Below are 25,485 nucleotides of genomic sequence, written 5' to 3'. Positions count from 1 at the left end.
ACAAAGACAGGTCTAAACTAATTTCATTGGTGGAGAAGCAGAGCACTGCCTTAAGTTTTGATTCCCAGTGAGACTGCTCTCACTCAGTCTCGCACTTTCTCCCCGTCCTGCAGCTCACAGCTTCTGGGCTTTCGGCCAGACTGACCTTGGAACCGATAACCGCAAGGCCTGTACTAACTGCTTTTAATTAACAATTATTCCTTTTCTCTCTTTCCAACCCTCTCTGGGGAAAAGGGGGAGAGAAGGGGGGTACGGGGGGGAAAACCCTTCCTCCTCACAGGGGAAGGGAATCTCATTCTGTGTTACTTTGTTGTATATTTCTGTGTATATATTGTAAATATTGTAAATTGTGTATATATTCCCCTGCATTTCCTAAACTGCTTTGTAAATACAGCACACGATCCTTTGCTAATCCGGCTGTGTTTTTTTTTTCTTTCCGTTTTCTTCCCTTTACTTACGGGGGGGGAAGAAGGCTTGAGGCCTTCCCCTCAACCCTCGACAGAGGGTGTTTGACTTACAGTGCATTTTAGTGTGTCATCTACCATGAAAGGCCCTTCATGTTGCCTGGGATTTCCAACCATTATAATAATACAAATCATAACAACCTAGAGAACATCTGCACGCAATTATGAAAAGGCAGTATATAACTGGGTAGTTGTTGAGATTTTATTAGTCTATTTTGAGAACATGCAGAAGTGCAGGATTTGAGAATGTCCCTGCTCTGTGAAGCTGACATGTGAGTAGTTCAACCATCAAAATTTGAGCTGGGTTTATGCCCTAACAGCGGGATACCTTCAAAATTCTCAACTTCCAGATATGGACAGAGTGTAACAATGTGGCTTTGGATATGGCCCATTGTAGACAATATCACTCTGTTTTGGTCATGCCCAGAAGACTCATTAGGAGGTGTTAACCTACTTTTGTGGGAAAAGTGGTGTTAAAGAGGCAGAGAATACAGCTGCATGTATGTGCACTGTGCAGTGGGATTTGTACACTGGGTATAGGGATGGATATGAATGGGAGCTCTAACTTATGTGCTTCCCTTTCCAGCTTGCTTTTGCTGTGTGAGCAAAAGCTGTATATATGCTGTGATCTTCTTTATTTTTTTTTTACCAGTATGTGTGCCTGTTTGAAAGATTTATGTTTATACTTTCAACAGACATTTGCAGCAACTAATTGTTTTCAAATTCTAGTTCCAGGTTAAACAAATTGTAACCAAGAAATTATTGTGACTCATAGTTACAATATTTTCATTTTACTGTGACAGACAAGTGTGAAGTATACTACAAAATATTTATTTGGGAGACAAGTGAGGTCTAATGACTTTCTAGGCCTTCGTAAATCAATATGCATCATCCTTATTATGTATCTATTTTCTTGAATATGTTTTGCATTCTGATACATTAAAAATAAGGTCATAGTATCATAGTATCAGTCAGGGTTGGAAAGGACCACAAGGATCATCTAGTTCCAACCCCCCTGCCATGGGCAGGGACACCCCACACTAGATCAGGCTGGCCAGAGCCTCGTCCAGCCTGGTCTTAAACACCTTCAGGGATGGGGCCTCAACCACCTCCCTGGACAGCCCATTCCAGGGCTTTACCACTCTCACAGTGAAGAACTTCCTCCTCACATCTAGCCTGAATCTCCCCACCTCGAGCTTCATTCCATTCCCGCTAGTCCTATCACTACCTGATATTCTGAGCAGTCCCTCCCCAGCCTTCTTGTAGGCCCCCTTCAGATACTGGGAGGCCACAATTAGGTCACCTGGGAGCCTTCTCTTCTGCAGACTGAACAGCCCCAACTCCTTCAGTCTGTCCTCATAGGAGAGGTGCTCCAGCCCTCTGATCATCCTCCTGGCCCTTCTCTGGACACGTTCCAGCATGTCCATATCCCTCTTGTAATAGGGGCTTCAGAACTGGGCACAGTACTCCAGGTGGGGTCTCACCAGAGCTGAGTAGAGGGGGAGAATCACCTCCCTTGACCTGCTGGCCACACTGGTCTTGATGCAGCCCAGGATGTGATTGGCTTTCCAGGCTGCAAGTGCACATTGAGAGCTCATGTTGAGATTCTTGTCCACCAGCACCCCTAAGTCTCTCTCCTCTGGGCTGCTTTCCAACCAGTCACTGCCCAGTATGTCTGTGTATGTCTGAATTCTTAAAATGTGCATATGCCTGAGTAAACAGTAAAAACAAATAATCAACAACAAAACAACAAGCATAATCAATCCTGATAATTTCAATTGTTCTTTTTCAGAGCTAAAAAAACTTTACATACTTGTGGTGGAAAGACATCAGTTCATCTGCCTGACTAATTCAAGCAATAGAGAGGAGGATGAGGTGGGGAAGGAAGGTGGGAGTGAATTACTTACATGAGAGTTGGTCATTGTTTGTTAGATATTGGAGTCAAGCCAGGTTTCAGTTCTAAGGAACTGAAACCCAAATTTTCCAGTAAACCATGAAACTCTGAGTAAGAAGTTTGATTCCTAATTATGAAGCTTTTGTCCATCTCCTTTGGCATTACATAAACTACTTTGGGGCCTAGCCAGACAACAGCAGTGAATCCAATAAAAGTTAACCTTTTACTAAGGCATCTGGACTACCACTTTTCTTAACACATTTAAAATGCCATTAAGACAGTCTACTTATAAAGCCTTAAAAAATATGCATACAGGATCTACAGTAGTAAAACTTACATACTTCTCTTAAAATACAACTTGGTTATTTTTGGTAACTCATGTAAGTATGTTTTAAATAAAATTTTATTGTGTGAGTAAATGAAATAAGGGAAAAGAAAACCTATTTGAGGAAGTTGTTAAATGGGTGGCTGCTTTCCAGCTTCCTTGAATATCAAGACATAGATGTAAGTCCCTGTGTATGGCTTTAAATGTCTTGTCTTGAGGTCAGAAGCAGAAGCTTTGATGTTCTGTCCCACACTTCAGGCATATGCATCAATAGGAACAAGAACTTAAATTTGTGCACTTCCTTTCCCAGTTGGCTTTCACTATGTGAGCAAAGGCTGTACACATCCTGTGATCTGCTTTTTCTGACAGTCTGTCTGACACTATGTGCTTCTGTTTGAAGGATTTATGTTTATTCTCTCAACAGAGAAGAAAATACTAGTTTCATACAAATTTAAGGGACATTTGTAGTAAGCAATTTGTTTCATTTATCCCTATTGTATTCTGTGTACTTCTATGTAAAGTTTCTTCTGCCCCCTGTCCCCCTGCCATATGTATTTTGTATGTGATAGAAAGAGCCTGTATTACACTAGAACATCTATTTCCAGCTCAGCATATTCTATCTTATTCACACATAAAATTTCTTCCAGGAAGTTTTTTCCTAGTTTATCTCTTCTGGACCCAGGTAAGTTACAATAAATAAATTTTGTCAATGGACAGTTTGCCAAAAGAAAATCTCCAAAACCAAATTTAGGCAAGCTTGCTGTTATTTCAGATCTCAGCAGCTCTACATCGTCCATGAATTCTAACCTGGAAAGTAGAATCTGGAGCTTTTTAAATTCTAACTAGTTCAGAATTAAAGCAAGAATTCATGGAGAAAATTCTGTTTCCACAAGCATAAAGAATTCTGAAAGGGAGAAACAGGGTAAAAGGAAGACAAGCAGTAAAAGTAAAGTAAAATTGCTAAAGATACTTGCAAACCTGATGCCTATCTACAGTTATTGGCTTAGAATGAGAGTGAGTGGTGCCAGGGACAAATATAAAAGAAGTTTGTTGATTGTGTATGTATTAAGTTAATGTGCTGCTGATAACTTACCACATTTTTTGTGTAGATGTCCAAGCTCATGTGAATGGGAATATTTTTATGTGCTTTTTCCCTCTGAGTTTTTTGCCTCCACACTAATGCTCTATTTCTGTTTCTGTGCTGTTAAGAATAATAATGGACATTTCCTGTCAGAAAAGACAGACCCAACCCACCTTACCTTTTCATGGTGGAGCTTTGGTCACCAACATGATCCATTCCAGTTTGAGAATAGTCCTGTCTTCCTTGCTTAGAATATAAGATAAACTGTGTGTATTTAAAGTGATTCTTGAGAATTTTAGAATATTTAGGTCTTGTTTTGCATGATCTATAGTTTGCCTGGGCTACAGATGAGTTATCAGAAAAGATGAACAATTCTGGTCTTACACTGGATTTTTACACTATTATGGAACTATTAACTTCAATAAGGTTCTACACAAGGATGAAGGGTCTTGAATTCATAATGATTTAGCTACTCTAGCAAGAATAGAATCTTAGAATGCCTTGGGTTGCAAGGGACTTTTAAAGGTCATCTACTCCAGTCCTCAGCACTAAGCAGCAACATCCCCAAATATATCAGGTTTCTCAGAGCCCAGTCAAGCCTAAAAAAGTTTAACTTTTATACAAAACTCTTTCAGAACCTTGTCTATTAGTGAGGTTTCCCTGCCAAAAGATTATAAAGTGGCAAGACTGGGAATTTTCTGAAAAAAAGGACTGTGAAAGCCTCTCTTAATTATAGGAGTTCTAGCCATTTGACAATCCTTATTACTTCCTTTGCTGTTCAGTAGATTGACAAAGTGGCTGACTAAATGCCATTTATATGTCCATGTAATATTTATCTATGCTTCACCCTATCCTCATTTTGGCTCATGGAATCAATTCCATCATTTTGTCATTAAAATTAGGATGAACTCTAACAATGAGCAGTGAATTGGTGATGAAGTATCTTGCCTGAAGAAGAAGTAATATCCAGGGTAGTGTACTGAGATCCTTGAGGTGTGTATCTTCTGCAAAAGATGCCTGCAGCTCCAGTGTTTGATCTTGCACTTGTGGTGTTATCTTTTCTTTCAACATTTTTGGGGCTGTTGCTCAGCAAGAGAAAGTGAACTCAGAGCAAAGGGCAGAGACCCTAGAACCCCATCCCAAACTGGAGGAGCAAAGCAGATCTGGGGGTTTAGCCAGAGCAACCAATGGCCCTGATTGCTAGACAAGGTTGTGGTGATGGACTCGGTCTGAAGCCAACCTGGGAAAGCAGGTCAGCAGGTAAGCACAGCACAAGGCCAGGCACAGGCAGACCTACAATGCAGCTTAGACAAGTACTGTGGGCCAAGATTGAACACAAAAGCAGAGCCCAAGCTGGAAGGAAGCCCACAACAAGGCCTCTCTCGACTCTTCATCACATAGCTCTTTCCCAGCAGCTGCACTCATGGTTTCAGCCCTGTCATGCAAGAGGTGGTCTTAAGCACCCACAGCCAAAGATGGACAAGGAAGGAGGCTGCAGAATCTGTTAGTACACTCAGCAGAGAGAAACTGAGGAAAACCAAACCAAGGATAAATGGAAGGCCAAGACCAGTGACAGAATCACAGTTACTAAGTTGATCAGTCTAGTCTGCAGTTTAGAAATAACTGTCATGTTAAGGCAGGTCATCCTATCAACTATAACAGTTAAAAGTACAGTGAATGAAGATGAAACATGTGAAACTGTGTCCATGCAAGGACAGAAGACTAGAAATCTTAATATTGAAAAAGATATAGCTAGGGGAATTTAATAGCAATCCATAGACTGACTGCTCAAGAGGTGAATAAAGAATGATTATTAAGAATTTGTCACAACTAATTTCATTAATGAGATTAAAAAAAAAACAAAAACAAACAGAGCTGCTGATAAACTGAAGATAAGAGAAACATAAGGAAGTACCTTTTATGTAGTGAACAGCTAAATCATTAAACTTTTGTGGCAGCAGAAGCCTGAGTCCGAAGTAGTTAGAAATAGTTCATCTTCATTGTGGAGGATAAATCCACAGATGACAGCTTCAGAATCTAGATGTGACTTTTCGTTCAAGGAGACCCTAAACCATTGACTGTCAGCAGCTGGAAAGATGTGCCACAGAAAATCACTCTGCATCAGGTTACATAGTGTAATAATGTTATGGTGGTTCATGATATTTTGTTTTCACAACAGCAATGTAACTTAGCTGGGCATGAGTCTTTTAGCTCTTAGAATGTTTTAAACCATAGCTTACTACTGCATGTCCTCTCAGTTATACATGTGCCAACATCAAACTTGTCCTTCAGACAAACTCTATGTCTTCCTATACTGCTTTTCATCAAAATACAAAGTATGGAGTTCATAAAAAATACTCAGTGATTCATCCCAGGGATATCTAAAAGCTGTCCTAAATCTCTAGGTCGATGATTTTGTTCCCTGCACAATGCAATACCCATGAAGTTTTCCTGGCAAAGTCAGGATTTGGAGAGAAGTCACTGGGGAACTAGGGACCATTACAAATCTCAGTACATTTTCTGCTTTCAAACTGGCTTTTTCTAAGACAAATACATATGACTATGTTTTTTAAAGCATAATGTATTAAAGTGTGAAAATAAACAGCCCCCTCAGAAAACTCAAACATCAAACTAATTGAAATCTGAATTGCAACAGGACCAAACTGTCCTGTTTCTGGCTCTCTGCTGTTTTCTGCTCATTGAGAACTGATAAGAAAAATACACCACAGTGCCTAGTCTTATGTTCTTCTTTCTGTCCAAATGAAAGTAGCTCAAAGTGTACTGTAATAATCACATAGAAGAATAAACATAGAACAGGACAGATGCCACAGTTTATGCTGAAACAAGTCATATTACACCATATTCAACTGCTGAAACAGTGATAGCTTGTTTGCTTGCTTCCTTCCTTCCGAATTCCTTCCTTCCTTCCAAATTCCTTCTTTCCTTCCAGATTCCTTCCTTCATGCCTTCTGAATTCCTTCCTCCCAAATTCCTGCCTTCTGAATAATTCCTTCCTTCCAATAGTCAAGTAAAATGACTTGACAGGATGTCAAATAACACTACTCTGAGGATATGAGTATATATATAGTCCACTGATGGAACATGTAAAAAACCAACACCATAATTCTACATCATATAAACTTCCTCTGAGGATGCTGTTAAGGAATATATGGTTCCTTAATTTATAAATGATACAGCAAATATTAATAAAGATATTAATAACATTTTATGAGTATGGAAACTTGCCCAAATTTATTAAATCAGTTCAATGTGCAGTTTGAATATATATTTACAATGGGATGTACAGTACTTAGGCAACTTTATCAATTTTATGCAAACAGGGAGGAGATAACAGCAAGAGAATATCCCCAGGAGCGAAGTGGTGCTTGACCACACAGCATGGGGGAAACTTGACATGAACCGTTAAGCCAAAGCGGCAATGAATTAATTACTCACAGCTGGTTCCATCCAAGTAGGGAGTGCTGCTGATGTGTGAGTTGTTGAGGCTTTGGGGTGCTCTCCTGCACCAGGCACAGCAGATTGCCAGCAGGAATGACATACAGTCTTCGATGGCTGATCTGGCTTCAGCAGGTGTTGGGCTGTTTATGATGTGCTCTTCAAGACAAGTGCTTGCTTTGTCCTGAGACAACTGAGGCATGGCAAAATCCTAGTTGCAAGGGGAAGCAGGCTTGGCTCTGACTCCTAAGCTTGTGGCTTCTCTTGTAGCTGGTGGTGTGTAGGCTCGTGGCTTTATCCTGGGCTCTGGACTGGGCAACTTGAGGTGATGCAACTCAAAGCAACTTCAAGCCAGACAGGTCCAAGCAAGGCAAGGCTTAAGCAAGGCAAGGCGACTAGAAATCAGCCTGTATATAAATCTTGCCTGAGATTCGATTGGGCCAATAGGGCAACTGAAGCCAGCACATAGTTACTCAATGAGAAGAGGTTCTGCCAGGCTGTGGCCTTAAAAGGCAGAAACATAGGCCTAGTCAGGCAGGAGCCATGGGAAGTACATGTACTCTTACTCCAGATACAGGGTTGTTTACTAGACATGCATGGTCCTGTCCCCTTTGTTCCTCTTCCTGTATTACCCTGACTTTCTGCAGGAAGAAGGGGGGAGAGGGGGACTGTGTCTAGACACATGAGGGTCTGTCTGGGTTTGTTCCGGGGCTCATTTGGCCCTACCATGACAGATGTTGCCCTTAGATTTCATTACTTTTAGCATTAAACATCTGATATCTTATGTAGGGAGACCTGGAGCCTGCAGAAGCTCATGAACTAGCCGTAGATTCTTTCTAATCTCATAATTTCTATCCATGTTACATGAACCTGAAATAATACAGCCTAGAAAACAGTTGCACAGTTGTTTGGATTTGTGATAGTAAATAAATACTTTCATATGTTCAGTATGCAGTCAATGTGCTTGGCCTGATAAGCATGAATGCTGTTTTACAATAACTTTCACAGAGGTTAGTCACTTTTTCAGAATAGTAAATTGCCAGCTGGAGCTCATTCAATGCCTGATATCCTACTGTCTCATTAATAGTTTGTAACGAGAAAGGTTTTGCTGAAACACTATGCCAGTAGCTCTTTTTCTTCCCATCTCTTAGATGAATCCTTGGATCCTTGGATCCTTACAGTGACTTCTGTCACATACATTCCTATGATGGAGATCCCACCCCAAAACAGTGTACCGAACTCTAAGTTCATTACAAATACTGGAAACAGATGTTAGTCTATCCAGTACCTGAAGGGGGCCTACAAGACGGGAAGGGACTTGTAGTGATAAGATGAAAGGGAATGGCTTTAAGCTTGAGGAGGGTAGATTTAGCCTAGATATTAGGAAGGAATAATTTACAGAGGAGGTGGTGATACACTGGTACAGATTGCCAAGGGAAGTTGAGAATGCTCCCTGCCTGGAGATGTTCAAGGCAAAGTTGGATGAGGTCTTGAGCAGCTTGGTCTAGTGGAAGTCATCCCTGACCATGGCAGGGTGGTGGGAACTAGATGATCTTCAAGGTCCCTTCCAATCTAAACCTTTCTATAAATCTGTGAATGTATGAAAAGATGCCTTTTGTCCCTGTTTGAACCTTCTCCAGCTCCCATGCTGCTGTGCTGGCAACTCAGTCTCCTAACAGCTGTGTGCCATCATAGTGTCTCTTCTGCTCCTCCTACACTATAAAGAAGGAATAGGTCTGTAGAGTGAGTGGGCAGAATATTTTTGCCTATCTCTGGCTTCATCCTGTGCTCACAACCATAGTGTTAGACTCAGTTTGTGAAGCAAATATGTGCAAGCAAGGAAATCCTATGAGTGACACTGATGTGATGATGTTAGATGTTTGCATTCACAGCATAATCTCTTCCTTGTTGGATGAAACTAATGAAATAATATAGAAGATATGGAGTTCCATATGCTTAGCTATGAATCTGCTGAGGCTGGTGGACCAGGTTTGAATTAGGTCTAATACCCATTCATGCCATGAGGTATTTGGACTTGGATTTAACCCTATGCTTTATGTTAATATTTAATTATATTCCATTGATACTGTTTAATCTTTGGCTTTAATTTTCTCATCTTTAAGCTGTTACTAAAAAATTCAAGATACCATTTGGAAATATTTGTTTTACCTAGAGAATCCTGATGTTTACTTCTTTGAATGTATTTAAGGTAAAGAACATTTCTAATAAAAACAAAATAGTTAATAAGGTGAAGCAAAAATTATGTAGAAATATTTTAACTCCTATTTTATGTTGAAAAGGGCTGAAACATTTAATTAAGCTTAAAATAAACAACATCCTTCTCTATTATCTACAATGTAACTTCAAGGTGGGATTTGGTAATTTTAAAAGTATTATGTAAAAAGTCTGTATATTTTGCTAAGGCATTACATACTCCCAAGACATAAATGATCAACAGCAAGGACTGAATTGAAGCCATGATGCTCTGATAGTGTTAAAGAGTAGTAGATGCTTGGCTCAGGCTGGAGAAGCTTAATGTCAAATGTGTATAATCTCACTGCACACTTTGTGCCAGACCACACTGTACTCATAATTAGCAGCATTTGATTGGTCTGATACAGTGCAGCTAATTGGCAGCTAAGACAATGTTTAATCTCTTCAGTGGAGAAGCAGAGAGCACCTGGGTTTGATCCTGGCCTGCATCAAGAACAGTGTGGCCAGCAGGAGCAGGGAGGTCCTTCTGCCCCTGTATACTGCACTGGTTAGGCCACACCTCGAGTACTGTGTCCAGTTCTGGGCCCCTCAGTTTAGGAAGGATGTTGACTTGCTGGAACGAGTCCAGAGAAGAGCAACAAAGTTGGTGAGGGGTTTGGAACACAAGCCTTATGAGGAGAGGCTGAGGGAGTTGGGGTTGCTCAGCCTGGAGAAGAGGAGACTCAGGGGTGACCTTATCACTCTCTACAACTACCTGAAGGGAGGTTGTAGACAGGCTGATGATGGTCTCTTCTCCCAGGCAGCCAGTACCAGAACAAGAGGACACAGTCTCAGGCTGCGCCAGGGGAGGTTCAGGTTGGATGTTAGGAAGAAGTTCTATACAGAAAGAGTGATTGCCCATTGGAATGGGTTGCCCGGGGAGGTGGTGGAGTCGCCGTCATTGGAGGTGTTCAGGAGGAGACTTGATGGGGTACTTGGTGCCATGGGTTAGCTGTTTGGGTGGGTTGGATTGGTTGATGGGTTGGACACGATGATCTTGAAGGTCTCTTCCAACCTGGTTTGGTTTATTCTAATAAAGGTTATTATTTGTGAACGTGTTTGTGCACACAACCCCGAAGAATGATAAGGCTGTCTTATTGTGTAATTTGAATTTTACTCATCATAGTTGCTGTGGTTGACACACATCTTACCCTATTTAAACTGGACACTAATGCTCAGTCATTTTGATTACAGTCCTTTTGATTACAGTGCCATTGAGAGGTAAATAGATATTTATGGACTTACTGAAGGAAAAAGAATAAGTATATGCACTGTACATTATATGCACATTAGTTATGGTGAAGTGTGGGAAAAAAAATTATGAGTTTGAGGTACATTTGTTGAAGGAACCAAAAATAAACTACAGAAATCAAGTCAGAGGATATAAACCATTTCAGATATTCCTTCTGCATTTAGTGTCCATTTTGCAAATATTTTGGCTACTCTTTAAAAAAACAAAAGGCGTTTCACCTTCCTCCACCTGCCTTATGATACTGCTCTGAGGTATGTAGCTGGAGTTTCTAGTAACATGTCAGAGGCCTTAGTGTATTCTGCATGGGCTTCAGTTGCCTTTCCTTAGACACATAGATCATCTATAGCTTCTTGTCATACCGGCTGGCCCTGTGTCTTCAGTACTGTAAGTAACTGAATATGACACTAGATATGAGTGTCCAGACAATCAAGTCAGCTTGGTTTGCTTTTTCTCTGCCTCTCATGAATCTGATCTGTTAACTTTGACCTTGACTACATCAATTGTTCCAGACTCCTGGAATCTCAGTCATGCATCTTCAGCAGCTCATGAAGGCTGTATTGTGCCTGTCCAGAGCAGACACGTGGATTTCCATTGCAAAATAAGGCAGATGAGAGTATGAGGGATGTAGGCAGGAAGGCACACCCACTCAGATGAGAAGCTGGAATACGGACATCTGGGTCTGAGATCCTGTATATGGACCTGTCTGTGGGGACTAGGAATGGTCTAGACTGTGTCTAGACATGATCTAACAACAAGTGTAAGGCTTTTTTTGGCTAGAAGGAAGCTTAAAATCTGCCCAGGTGGAGCAGAAGGGATGCTGAATTAACAGTCCTCAATGAGCCGCCCCAGAAGATATTAATAATGGGAAATTCTCAAGTATGGTAGTTTTCATAACGCTGCTGACTATCTGGCAGTCTTACCACTGCTAAGGGTAGGTATCTTTGAACTCATTTGTGGACTCTTATTATTTGTCATGTAACAGATAATTGCTGAATTTGGTAACAAAACTATAGTTCTGATGATTTTATAGAAAAAAAAAACGTGGTTTATATGCCTAGGAAAAGAACATATTCGTGCATATATATAAGAGCTTTTCTATCCACAAACACATTTTTCAAAACAAAAATCAACCATTCCTTCTCATGCTCCCCAACCCACTAATTCCAGGTTATATTCAAGTTTCAGACAATGCAGCTCGATTTCATTGTGAATGAAGGCTGTGGCTGAAAAAGACCAGACAACTGTCTTTTGTTAAAATTCAGTTAATCACACCAAAGTAAACTACTGCAATAAAGCTCATCAGTCAAAAAATGAGCAGAAGCTTTATTACACAGGAACATTACACAGGCTCTTTAAACTACAGCACAGGAGGAGTTAATCTCTATCAACAAATTATACAAGAGAATAATACTGTCATGAAAGATTTTTTTCACCAATGTACAGGGGTGAATTAAAAGATAAAGGAAAGTGGGGGACTGAATCCGAAATGTTCATTGCTGACTCTCACAAACTTTTCCCACACTTCTCCCCAGGTGAATGTCTTCATCACTAGCCTCTAATCATGCTCCCTTTGTCCTCTCTCTTCCTGGCCTAATGACCAGCCTGACCATACAGGTAGATGATATGCCTGCAGCAGATCACCTCTACTGAGTGACCTACAATCCTGAAGTCCAGGACTGTCTTGTGGAAGGTATGAGTTTAAATATTTTCTGACCAAAGGAAGCCAGTTCATTGCAAGTGCTCTTTTGGTAAGTCACTCAACAGAAGGTGGGAGATGTGGCCACCAAGTCATTAGTCCTTCAGGTGAAAGATAGGTGATCTAGGTAGGCTGGATCCAAAATGGATCTAGGTACCCATTTCTATGAATACAGAACTGGGAAGCAGGATCTCTCTCCAGAGGTCATCAGAAGCTTGGGTACCAATTCTAGAAGGTCTGACTCATTTTCTTGAGGCAACCACTGAACATCAAATGAATGAAAAGTGTAAAATGAAGATGTGCATTGTGGATTACACTCAATATTCATAGTATCAGTCAGGGTTGGAAGGGACCACGAGGATCATCTAGTTCCAACCCCCCTGCCATGGGCAGGGACACCCCACACTAGATCAGGCTGGCCAGAGCCTCAGCCAGCCTGGTCTTAAACACTTCCAGGGATGGCACCCCAACCACCTCCCTGGACAACCCATTCCAGGGCTTCACCACTCTCATGGTGAAGGACTTCCTCCTCACACCCAGCCTGAGGCCTCTAAAAATCCCATATTTCAAAAAGTTGTCTTTAATGCAGTTCATGCAGGTCAGAAGTAGTAGATTTACTAATTTCTTCCCAGTTTCATCTGGACTAAGAAACTCCTCATGGTTCAACTTCAGTTAGCTCCTCACATCTCAAATCGCATTGTTAACCTATTTTACAGCCTTGTACCAATCCAGAGACATCAATTTAAACCAATTAGAGTCTAATCTGTCTTTCCTTTATCTGGGTTTTGCTTGCTTGTTTTGTTGTCATTATGCACAGGCTGTTTTCAGAGCATTACAGAATTTGTAAGACCATAATTAGTTGTTAGAAATACTAAAGGAAGTATTTGCTTCGATAATTTTTGTTTACAAGTCCCTTTGTTGTGGTGTCTAAACTTCTTTAGGTACCTTCTCAGGGAGATCACTTGATGACTCGCTGCTTCCTTTTGACATCTGTTAGGTACAAACCCTCTAGATATGTCAGCTATTAATCTGAACACAACCAAGGTGTGATAATGAGTGGCAGACCTGTATTAGTATGTTTATCAATGATTTGTGATTATAGTTCAATTTGTATTAGTATGTTTATCAATGATTTGTGATTATAGTTCAATTTGTGAATTAATTGATAGGGCACCTCTCCAAATCCTTCTGGACTATTGAATGTAATGAAGCTAAATATTCAATTCTCCCTTTAAAAAGCATCCTGTACTCCAGGAGTACTGTTACAGTTTCACATGTAAACTTTATCACAGTTAGGATCTCACAGCAGTGTAACAGGTGAAGTGCCATTTGCACCATCTCTTTATTACCTCTGCTTTCCAAACCAGATGGCATTTTGCATCCATGTGAGTTGCAGGGACATCCATGGAAACGCTACTTATCTTATCTGTTTGCTAACACTGAATGTGCTTCTCTCCCTTGACTGCATTCCTTTTGTTGGACAAGTCAGCACAAGGCGGTGCTAAGCAGCACACCATTAATCTTTTTCCTTTATACGACACTGAAGGGAGTTTTTGGAAATGGCAATTAAAAGACATTTTTTTAAAACTGCCAGTTAAAAGAGGCCTTTTAAACAAGTTAATTAATTAATTTCTGTCTGTTATGGATGGCAGAGTTTCCACAACAAAGCCTGCCCACAATGGCTGTCAAAGATATCTTTTCTGAGAAGTGTAGGCCTCCAGTCTTTGGATTAATGCAATATTAATTGGGACAGGAGTTGATCTGCTAGAGGGTAGAGAGGCTCTGCAGAGAGACCTCGACAGGCTGGACAGATGGGCAGAGTCCAACAGCATGAGATTTAACACATCCAAGTGCCGGGTTCTGCACATCGGCCACAACAACCCCATGCAGAGCTACAGGCTGGGGTCAGAGTGGCTGGAGAGCAGCCAGGCAGAGAGGGACCTGGGGGTGCTGGTTGATGGTAGGATGAACATGAGCCTGCAGTGTGCCCAGGCAGCCAAGAGGGCCAATGGCATCCTGGCCTGCATTAAGAACAGTGTGGCCAGCAGGAGCAGGGAGGTCATTCTGCCCCTGTACACTGCACTGGTTAGGCCACACCTCGAGTACTGTGTCCAGTTCTGGGCCCCTCAGTTTAGGAAAGATGTTGACTTGCTGGAACGAGTCCAGAGAAGGGCAACAAAGTTGGTGAGGGGCTTGGAGCACAAGCCCTATGAGGAGAGACTGAGGGAGCTGGGGCTGCTTAGCCTGGAGAGGAGGAGACTCAGGGGTGACCTTATTGCTCTCTACAACTACCTGAAGGGGGGTTGTAAACAGGCAGAGGTTGGTCTCTTGTCCCAGGCAGCCAGTACCAGAACAAGAGGACACAGTCTCAGGCTGCGCCAGGGGAAGTTCAGGCTGGAGGTCAGGAGGAAGTTTTACACAGTGAGAGTGATTGCCCATTGGAATCGGCTGCCCGGGGAGGTGGTGGAATCGCCATCACTGGAGGTGTTCAGGAGGAGACTTGACAGGGTGCTTGGTTACATGGGTTAGTTGATTAGGTGGTGTTGGATGATAGGTTGGACGCGATGATCTTGAAGGTCTCTTCCAACCTGGTTTATTCTGTTCTATTCTATTCTAACTTCAAGGTAGACTTTCCTTACAGGAAAGTGTAGCCATTATTTACTCATTTGTAAGTGGATGATGTCTTGTTGTTGTGTGTTTTTCTTTGCCTCTGTTCCACAGCTCTTTGTGGTTTGTGAATTGTTTCTGAGAAAATCTGAACAGCATATGTGCTTTGGCCTTAAATTGCAGGGTTCTGTAGTTTGTTTGGATAATTGCTAAGAAGCAGCTGAAAATGCAAAATAAGTGGAGATGACTAATCATAGATGGTGGGAACTTAAATATCTGACCAGATTCAGGACTGGCAGCTCCAGGGACACAGGGGCAGTGGCTGCTTCTTCCCCCATGGGCTGCTGGTGCTCTACCTGGAGCAAAGAGAGATAGTGTTTGATCAGCTTCCAGCTGTTTTGCTTTGCCTGCCAGCAGAAGTGCTTATTATATATTTTATTTTCTTGACATAAAATCACTCTTGTGAAAGTGCTCCTGAAGGCAACTATATCTTAAAAAAACCTTTTTTTTTCTCTCTCTCTCTTTTTCTTTTTTTAAAGAGGAGGGCAAAATTGGTCTAAAAAAAAAATATAAAAAAATTCAAACTGAGTTTTTTGCAAGTTGGAATCAACCATCCAGAGTATTTTACTTGTTTACTCTGTGTCTCTCAAGGAATCACACTTCATAAGTATTTGGCAGCACTTTTACACTGCATCTGCAATTCAGAGACTTTCTTTGGTATCTTCTGATGTTTAAAATCATGTTTTGTGGGTAGAAAAGGTCTGCAGGAAAGCCTGGAGCATTATTTCCTTTTGCAAAGCAACAGAAGATTGAAATGTGTCCTATTCCTTTCCCACCACGTAAATCCCAGCTTGAGAGAGAGCTTCCTAGAGGGAGCAGTTATTACTCTGCATAGGCAGCTGAGCTATCTGTTCACTCTTAATATGTGCATGATTTGATAGGCCATTCTGCACACCCCAATACTGATATATAGCACTAAATTCACTGTGGTGTGAAAAGTTGTCTTCTACCAGATGTCTGATTGTGTATGGTGCATCATATTGACTTGACAAAAGGCCAATCTTTTCCTAGGATGAGGGGCAATGGTTTTAAATTAGAGAAGAGTAGGTTTAGGTTGGACATTAGGAAGAATTTCTTTACCATGAGTGGTAAAGTGAAGCTATGAAACAGATTGCCCAGGGAGGTAGTTGTGGCTCCATCCTTGGAGATATTCAAGGTCAGGCTTGATGGGGTCTGGTCAGCCTGATCTAATGGAGGTTGTCCCTGCTCACTGCAGTGGGGTTGAACTAGATAACAGACTAGATGACCTTTGGAGGTCCCTTCAAACCCAAAGCATTCTATGATTCCATGACATTAGGATAAGACCGGACATAGAGGGGTCAAACACTGGAAAAAGTCTTTGACTAGGTGTTTCCTAGAGAAGTGGTTAATGCCCCAAGCCTGTAAGTGTTTAAGAGGCATTTAGACAATGCTTTTAATACTACGCTTTAACTTTTGGTCAGCCCTGAGCAGTCAGGCAGTTGGCTCATTAAAAATCCCTTCCAACAAAAATATTCCATTCCATTCTATTCTATATAATAAATAAGGCAACTTTCATAGTTAATTTGGGCAGGAGCTGAAATAATGAGTGAGAGGAGACTGGCTCTGTTCTCTTTTATACAGACAGATATTACAGATTCAAAAATTCACACAGAATGCATTGTGGTTTTGGTTTAAGGAGCAAGACAGAAGCTCTTCACCCCTTCCCAAAGGAGTAAAGAAAATGCTCCACACCAGATTGGAAAGAATTAGAAGTTTAAATGGAAGCATTATTCATAACTACATACAGCAATACAAAAGCATATAAAATACACAAAGCTTCATAGTCCACCTCAGCCATGGTTCTCCAAAAAGACCTCCTTAGCCCACAGACTCCCTGCAAACCAGGCCAAAACCCTAGGTCTCCATGCCCCCTCCACATTATACCTCTCTACCTGCCCCCATACCAAACCCGAGTGATGCAGCTGAAAATTCAGCTTGCCAGCTCCAGGCCACTCAAGGCCTCACTTCTCCTCATGGCCAGAGATAAGGGAGCCTGCGTCACGAAGTGAGCAGGGAGAGGAGAAGGGGCTGGACAACTTGTGCTGTTTGTTCATAAAGGGGAGATGCAGATATTATGGGAATGGAATAACAAATTATTATACTTTCTGGTGTGCGTCTTCTGGACTGTCTAGTCCTCCTGGAAGACTTCTCTATGGTTCTTAAAGGCATCCAGACTCAAACCATAACAGGTTGGAAGGGAGCCTCCAAAGGTCATCTTGTCCAACCACCCTGCAGTGAGCATGGCCATCTCCAACTAGATCAGTATGCTCAGGACTCCATTGAGTTTAACCTTGAATGTCTCCAGGGATGGGTCCTCAACCACTCCTCTGGGCTACCTGTTCCAGTATTTCACCCCTCTGATAGGAATGAACTTCTCCCTTATGTCTATCCTAAATCTACTCTGCTCTAACTTAAAACCACTGCCCCTCATTCTATCACTCCATGCCCTTCTAAACAGTCCTTTCCCACATTTACTGTAGGTCCCTTTCAAATATTGAAATGCATCTGTAAGTTCTCCATGGAGTCTCCTCTTCTCCACGCTGAACAGCTCCAACTCTCTGTGTGTCCTCAGACATGAGGTGCTCCAGCCCTCTAATCATCTTCATGGCCCTTGTCTGTATCTGTTCAAGCATCTCCCTGCCCTTCTTGTGATAAGAACCTCAGTCTTAGACACAGTACTACAGATGAGGTCTCTCCAGAGCAGAGAAGAGTTCCAGAATCACCTCTCTCAACCTGCTGGCCATGCTTCTTTGTTAGTTACTATATACATTATTATATTTTATATATATATAATGTATATATATATACACACATACACACACTAATATTGGCAGAATTGTGAGGTTTGAAATGCAAGATGAGTATTTATATAGGTCTTATAGTCTAATTTTCCTTTAGTGGCATACATCTCTGAAACATATTTTTAATTGTAATAACCCATTCTCTATTGGAGACAAAGTGCAAATCAAAACTTGGTCTTTCTACACTCCATTGACACTCATTTTTTTCTAAGGAGCATTTATTTGATTAAGAGTCTATCTATTGAGCTTTTAGTAGGCTTACTGATGCTATTGTTGCAAGTTAACATGCTAAATCATGTTTTGGAATTAACTATTCATAGATCTTTTCATCAGGACATTAAGCCTGGGTACTTCATCAGAATCTGAAACATCTACATTTACAGTGAAGTTCTTACTTTAGGTGACTGTAGTATGAGCTATTGGAACAAAACTTGTCAGGCATCAAGTGATTAGACATGTTTATGTAGTGGGATCACTGAATTAGTTTTGGATAAGTACTTGGTTTTCAGAATGGAATTCCTTCTACAGATAGGTTATCCCACAAGTTTTCACTGGATAGATGGATCAGAGGTCTGTTCTTGATACAGCAATCTTTTCATGTTTTAAGCATCAAGTGCAGAACAGACCTTGAAGTATGAAGTGGCAGTTCCAAGGGTGAGCTCTAATACTCTCCATCTGTGTTTCCAGTTTCATCCAGCAGTCTGAACAGCAGCATACACAGCCGACACTGAGTTTTTCACCACCAAAGAAGGTTAAATACAATTTCAAAAACAAAGTAGTTTGTTATGGTTTTAATGTGAAAAGCATGAATTCACATACCAATTATCTTCCTTTTTCTTATGGTGTGTCAAATTATTCAGATGTGGATCTGTGGATTCCACAGCTTTACACATCCTGGGCTGGTGAATTTTTCTTTATTGTCCACCCCCCAGGTCAATTTATTTATTACCTATTTTGACCATTGGCAGTGAATTGCTTTCTTGTTTATCCAAGTCTCAGGTAGGCAAGAAGACCTACTTCAACTGCATTCAGCCTTCCCGAAAAGAACTAGGTGTAGACAATAGGTACATTTCTATTCAGGAAGGCAAGAGGGAACACATAAGGGAGCAACACAGTTCCTTGTTTAAGGGACACATTTCTAGGAGGTTTCTCATAAGACAGCTTTGCAAGGTTACTGAACTGACACTGAAAGCAATTAAGAAAAAAAAAATAGAAAGCCTCACAGCATTAACAGTTTTTATAGATGAGGATCCTCTAACTGTCAGGCGAGGCTCAACAGGAAAAAACAAACAGGGAGGTAGAAATCAAAGCATCATCTGATATCATTGCTTCTGTCAATACTATTGCACTGCTACTTGCTTGTGCCAGTGGGAGAGAGACATCTGTAATACCACAGAAGGGTGGAAAACTTCAGAAGTGCTTTGTATAGATTGAATAACTTTCCTATGTTCCTTAACCTGATTCTTGAAAATAACTAGCGAGAGGTTTTGCATGATGTTGTAACTATTCATGTTTGTCATAGCCTGGTTGTTAGTCTTTTTCCTCTGCTTCATGTCTTCTAATTATAGGTTAGCATACAAAGGTGTGAGGCATCAAATGATTGGAGTGCTGAAAGTGGGGACATTTTCCTCATTTTGTAATAACACTGCCTTCGATGAGTGCTATAAATCATTTAGTCACTATGCTTATTTTCCTTTGGCTTTCTAATGTTGTCCCTCCTGCAGTTTGGAATGCTGCTGTGAAGCATAGTTTGTTTCTGGGAAAGTCTTGTTGGCATTTACAGCTTTAGCTCCTCTGGAGGATACAGACTATGCATGGAGAGAGAGGCCTAATGCTACCCTTGGTGGAAAACTGCCTGTATTTTCTGGAGTTGTAGTAGCTTAAGTTGCTAGTTACTGCATCCTTAAGGTTTCCAGCATCTTATTCCTCTAGGAATGAAAGCATTATTTTACCTATTGCTTGGTCATTCTGATTTTTTTTTTTAAATATAGAAAATAATATAATTTTTTTGAAACCAGTGGTCTGGATGATACAGAAACTTTGTTTTCTATCCAGTAGCATGATCCTGAGAAGAAAAGAAAAATCCCTAAAAAGTGGTATTGACTTTCAACCTGTGATACAGCAAGTACAATATCACTAAGTATTAAGCATAAATCATGGCCATAATGCTTAATTGAATCCTGGTTTGAACAGCTTCCAATATTAGAGGTGCTTACAGCTGAGCTTTGGGCTCAGACTGGGGTGAAGAGTTGCATGCAGGTTTAGTTTTCCAAAATTCCTGGTCTGCAAATGGGCTTTGGTTTGGGCCCATTTCCTTAACATGGATGTGGCCCTTTTTGTATGACTCTGTGTTGTGGCAGACTGCTCCTCTGCAGTGTGCTTTGGTGTCTGTTGAACTTGGGAAGCTTTTCTGAGTGGCTGGGCATCTCAGTTCTGTTCATGCTGAGCAGCGCTGCAGACACTGCTCTGCTGAATGCACCCCGCCGAGATCTCAGGGGAGAAATAGGCTGAGCTCTTGCAGGCTGAATTTATAACAATTGTAGCTCTGTGTTGTAGACCCCTTGCTGGCATCTCTAGGATCAGCTAACAGACAGAGAAACCCTTGCAAGTGTGATGTTGTCATGAGCCACAGGGAAGGATATGGTGCAGTGGTAAGTAATAGCATGCAATATATGTGAAAGGGGCTTCTGGAAAATACCTTAGAACATCAGAGATCATAGCAGCAACTCTATTTATCTGTGAGCTAGGAATTGCTCATCCTATTTGATATCCAGTCCTGGCAAAAACAGCATCTGAGAAAAATATATGCAATGTTGGACAGGTGGCTATGGGCAAAGTCTGTCTTTCAGAAGGTTTTTCCTCCTCCTGACTGTTGCATTAGTGAGCTAAGGTAAGGTAACATATAATTTTAATGTACCTTTTCAATAAAAGCCTTGTGTGTTCTCATGTATGTAAATGCCTAATGCTGCTCTTATTGCTGGCCAAAGCTTGAATGCATCTCACAGCAACAACCCACACAGCTTACTAACATGTAAAAAGCACCTTTGCAAAATGTATTGCTTTTTGGTTTCATTACTCAAGCCTTGCCTTCTGCTATAAAAGTATCCTTTGCATGAGACTTCTTTCAAAACTTAGCATTTACAAAGTTCCCATTTTCACACAAAGGTTCTGGTAATCATTCTATGACCATGACATTTGGGAGCACTAACCTTACACAAGAAATGGCACACTATCTACAAAAACGTGTTTTATGAATTGCTGTTAACAACTACAGGGGGAATTATAAAAACACATGCATTTGACACATGTCCCTTTAACTAATGCATAGTCTTTTGTCTTGGGAAGATCTTTGACATTTTTTCCATTCTCTTTGCTTTTATATTTGCTTGCCTGAACAATTTAAGCTATGAGAAGGCCCTTTCATTTTTAATATACACAAAACTGTTACAGACTTTGAGCTTGCCAGTGTTTTTGAAAATAGTTGGGAAGTTGGCACTCCTTTACAACTATTGGACATTGCTCATGGGCTCAGATAGTCCATGCTATTAGTCCTGCCTCTGTCCTCTTGGCCTTGACACTTTACATGTGTGAGTGTGTGTTTGTGTGTTGACATAACCAGGAAAACACACAAGAACTGTCACAGAAGTACTTACTCAATTTAACAAGAGGATGGTTTCTATTCCTCATCAGAATAGTGGCATTTCTTTGTTTTCTCCTACAAAATGTTTTTCTCCTTCTTTAAGAAAGACTGCATTCTCCAAATTCCTCAGGAGTCCTTCCAAGCTTTATTCAGCCTAGTGGGTGCCATTTTCACAGTATCTTCAGTAGTTAGTTGGCAAAAGGACTGGTACACACGTAGCCTACTCAAGCTTCCTGAACTCAACAAAAAGTTTCTTCATGAACATAGCAGATTGTGGAAGTGATTTACAGTTGGATGGGCTTTTCAAAATGGGAGAAAACACAAGAATAAGGTTTTTAAAAGCTTGTTAAAGTGTTATATGAAGACTGATTTAGTCAGTAGCACAGTGCTATCAGAAAGTTAAAATTTCCCTTAGATAAGGACACAAAGGGGCTTGCAAAGCTAACCCTACAGATTGCAGTAGTACAGCTTACTGTACAGATACAGTTTCTAGCAGGTTAAATGCCATGGAAAATTGGGAAAGTGCCTGTAAAATTTTATGGGCTATTTTGAACTTATCTAGTTAATTTATTCTGGATTTAATGTTCTTTAGTAAATCTCTACTGATTTAGACCAGCTGGAGATGTGGTCCACCATATGTTGTCAGGGAAATGCAGGAATGCATTTGAGGGAATCAAAAGTTTTCAAGTTACTCTTGTTGCAAGTGTGAGTTAATGTCTATACCTCAAGAAAGTGAGCAAACTACCTTCATCCATGGCATGTATGCACTTAATGCATAATGTTCACCATGTACAAACATTGTGAAGGATTTCTGTTGAACCTAAAGGTAGTAAGATTTTTTTTTTCCTGCTTACAGTTCCTCTGAAGCATTTTGAACTGCATTGTGTCTTGCACAGAGTAATGGCCTGAAGGATGTGGTTATGTGGGACACTGTGAAATGAGGCAGTTGAACAAGTGAGGAATTAGTTCATGGACTTTAAGCTGAAGCCCTGGAGAGGTTTTCTGCTGAGAGGGTTAGAAGGGCAGTTTGGAAATATGGTGCATTTCCACTTCATGCTTCACTAATGAAAACCACAGTAGAAACCATATGGTGTCACATTATATAATCTATTATTCCTTTTATTAGTATAACACTATATAGGAGTAATAATACTTGCTCCAATACTATGAAACACAGACAAACCTCTCTATGTAGTGGACTATTTCTTTTCCATCCTCTAACAGTCTTCTCTTCCCATACTTCAGGAGCACTGTCTCTGCTGTGTTCCTTTAGTACATTTCTATCTCTTCCAGTGAACATCCATTCTTATCGCAACATCCTCCCAAATTATTTCCCTTCACAGTAAACTTTTCACTGCTGAATGGCACTACTACATCTCAGCTATTCAGCAAGCTACCATGTCAAGTGAATAGATGAAGGAGTTGCAAGCAAGGGGATGCTTCTGTATAGGCTGGCAAAATATGTTGACTCAGACAGGAACAAAGAATATGCATTCCATAAAACTAATTTTTCATTATGATCTTGATATTGCAGTATAAAAAAAACATAGAGTAAATAAAAAATGGCTTGAATGGGTCACAGGCACATGACAAAAGAATTTCCCTTGAAAAAGCAGCATAATATTAAAAATGGCAGAATTCATAGGCAATTGAATTTAAGGTGTGAATGAATTAGACATCCAAGAAAGTGTTTTATGTCAATATATAAGCTTCTAAGAGAAACTAAATGTCTTTATTTGTAGGGTTTTTTAAATTATATTTATTTAATAGTAGTATTTATACTCCTGGTAGCAATGTGAGGATTCTTCAAATAATTTGACTCCACTGTATGAAATAAAATGTGGTTTATGATTTATTCTTCTGGCTAAATTCTCTAGAACCGAACACAGACTCTGGCCATTGTTAATATAGCAAAGCAGAAACATAAGAGTTACGATAGGTCCTGGAGATCTGGGAGAAAAAGAAACGTGGCAGAAAACCACCTTGCAACAGCCGCTGTAATCACTTGATAATCCAAATGTGAGATTAATGAGTGGATTGGCCTGACAAAAAGAGGGAAGGGGAGGTATGTGCCCCTATTCTGGGAACTGTGGTTATGCAAAGACATTTACAGGAAGAGTTAGTGAATTGAAAGTGATTGTGCGAGTCCTCCTGGCACAGCTTGACTGATCAGTCATGCAAATGTCAGGGAAAGACCTCCTATATTTTTCGTAGTCTCACACCTTTTCTTATTAATCCAGACACAATTGCTAACAGAGAGCCCTTGTAACTATTACCTTTTGTTGATATTTTCAGGAATGCTGGTCATTTCTGTTAGGTTTATCTCTTGTCTAAACCACTATGAGCTCTTTTTCCCCACCACAGGAAGAAACTCTCCCACTGCTTTCATTCCCTGGAGTTTCTTAAAACCAGGCTGCCTCTGAAAACATCTGTTTGTGTCTTAGCATGATTTTTGTCCAATTTGCATGCTATTAAGCAAATATGGAATTATGACAAAAGAAATAAACAAAAAAGCAAACACCCCCAAAAAAAACCCCCCCCCCCCCCCAAAAAAAAAAAAAAAAAAGTAAAATAAGCATGCCCAAAAAGGGAGCTGGGATTGTTTAGCCTGGAGAAGAGGAGGCTCAGGGGTGACCTCATTGCCCTCTACAACTACATGAAAGGTGGTTGTAGCCAGGAAGGGGTTGGCCTCTTCTCCCAGGCAACCAGCACCAGAACAAGGGGACACAGTCTCAAGCTGCACCAGGGGAGGTTTAGACTCGAGGTGAGGAGGAAGTTCTTTACCGAGCGAGTCATTGGTCATTGGAACAGGTTGCCCAGGGAGGTGGTTGAGTCATCGACCCTGGAGGTGTTCAAGAGGAGATTGGACGTGGCACTTGGTGCCATGGTCTAGTCATGGGGTCTGTGTTGATAGGTTGGACTCGATGATCCTCGAGGTCCTTTCCAACCTAAATGATACTGTGACACTGTGAAAAATATTTCATTGGAAAGTCACAATTGATGTTTCCTTGAAAAGACATTGTGAAAAAGTCAGTTTATATGCATGACCAAGTTCTCAGTATGGGTTTGTTTTAGGGAAAGAGGAGAAAGAGAATGGACAACACAAGCCATCTTTTACCTCTGCCAGTCTGATGATCTCCTTCTCAGTGATTCAGTAATTCCTAATTCATACAGACAGCAGATGTAGGCTCTAGGGTTCTCTGGTTTATCAGTTTCCAAGAATTGGCTTTAGGAGCTTTTTTTTTTCTAAAAAAAAAAGCAATATTTTGAAACTATCTCTGGGATACATTACATCCTAAAGAAAACAATAATGTCAGGGTCAAATGAGGTTTGGTCCTCAGTTCTGTTTTACTCTGGATGAACTCCGGTGTAGGCAGGGGAAAAAGGAATGTGTTGGCATTTTGTGCTCCTCCTATTTAAAGAAGTGATTTTCAAAGGACCAAATATTCTTTTCATGCTCTATTACAGATTAGTTAAATAATCTTCCATATTGTTGGCTTTACCTACGATTATGAACACATTTACTCATATTACAAATGCTGCTGTCCCTGAAAATGTTCTGTTGTCAACACAGTATGGGCTTGTAGGAGTTTATATACTTTTAGAGGAGTACAGAGTCTATCCTGCTCCTTGGTTATGACATCTGCTTCCAGCTTTTTATCATGTGTTCATCGTTTTCAATGAACACTACTTTGCCTCAAGTAGGTATATTATGTCTGCAGGTTTCTGAGGGCCTGCCAAGCAGTTTGAGATACATACGCTGGTCAGACTTTCCATTCTTTTTATCATGAGTAGTGATTTTCACTAGTTGCTCTGAACTTCCATGGAGAGTGACTGAATACATAGGCGTAGATGGATTTTGGCCATTTTAAAGGTAACTTTACTTCACTTTTAGTTGCCTTTTCCTGTTTGCATTTCATATTTTATTAAATGAA

The 25,485-nt window shown here is 40.7% G+C and overlaps 1 protein-coding gene across 1 annotated transcript in view; it reads right to left on the bottom strand.

The window, feature by feature from the left end:
• Nucleotides 1–7,607, bottom strand: part of SUPT20H (SPT20 homolog, SAGA complex component) — a 61,651-nt gene extending 54,044 nt beyond the window's left edge. The window contains exon 1 of the mRNA XM_068142605.1: nucleotides 7,221–7,607. The gene's annotated coding sequence lies outside the window, so the exon portion shown is untranslated. The remainder of the gene's footprint in view (nucleotides 1–7,220) is intronic.
• Nucleotides 7,608–25,485: the final 17,878 nt, after the last annotated feature.

Source organism: Melanerpes formicivorus, unplaced genomic scaffold (assembly GCF_026170545.1).
Source record: "Melanerpes formicivorus ecotype bairdi unplaced genomic scaffold, bMelFor1.0.p_v2 SCAF_1, whole genome shotgun sequence".
Taxonomy (NCBI): Eukaryota; Metazoa; Chordata; class Aves; order Piciformes; family Picidae; genus Melanerpes; species Melanerpes formicivorus.
This window is presented reverse-complemented; position numbering and strand designations above follow the sequence as displayed.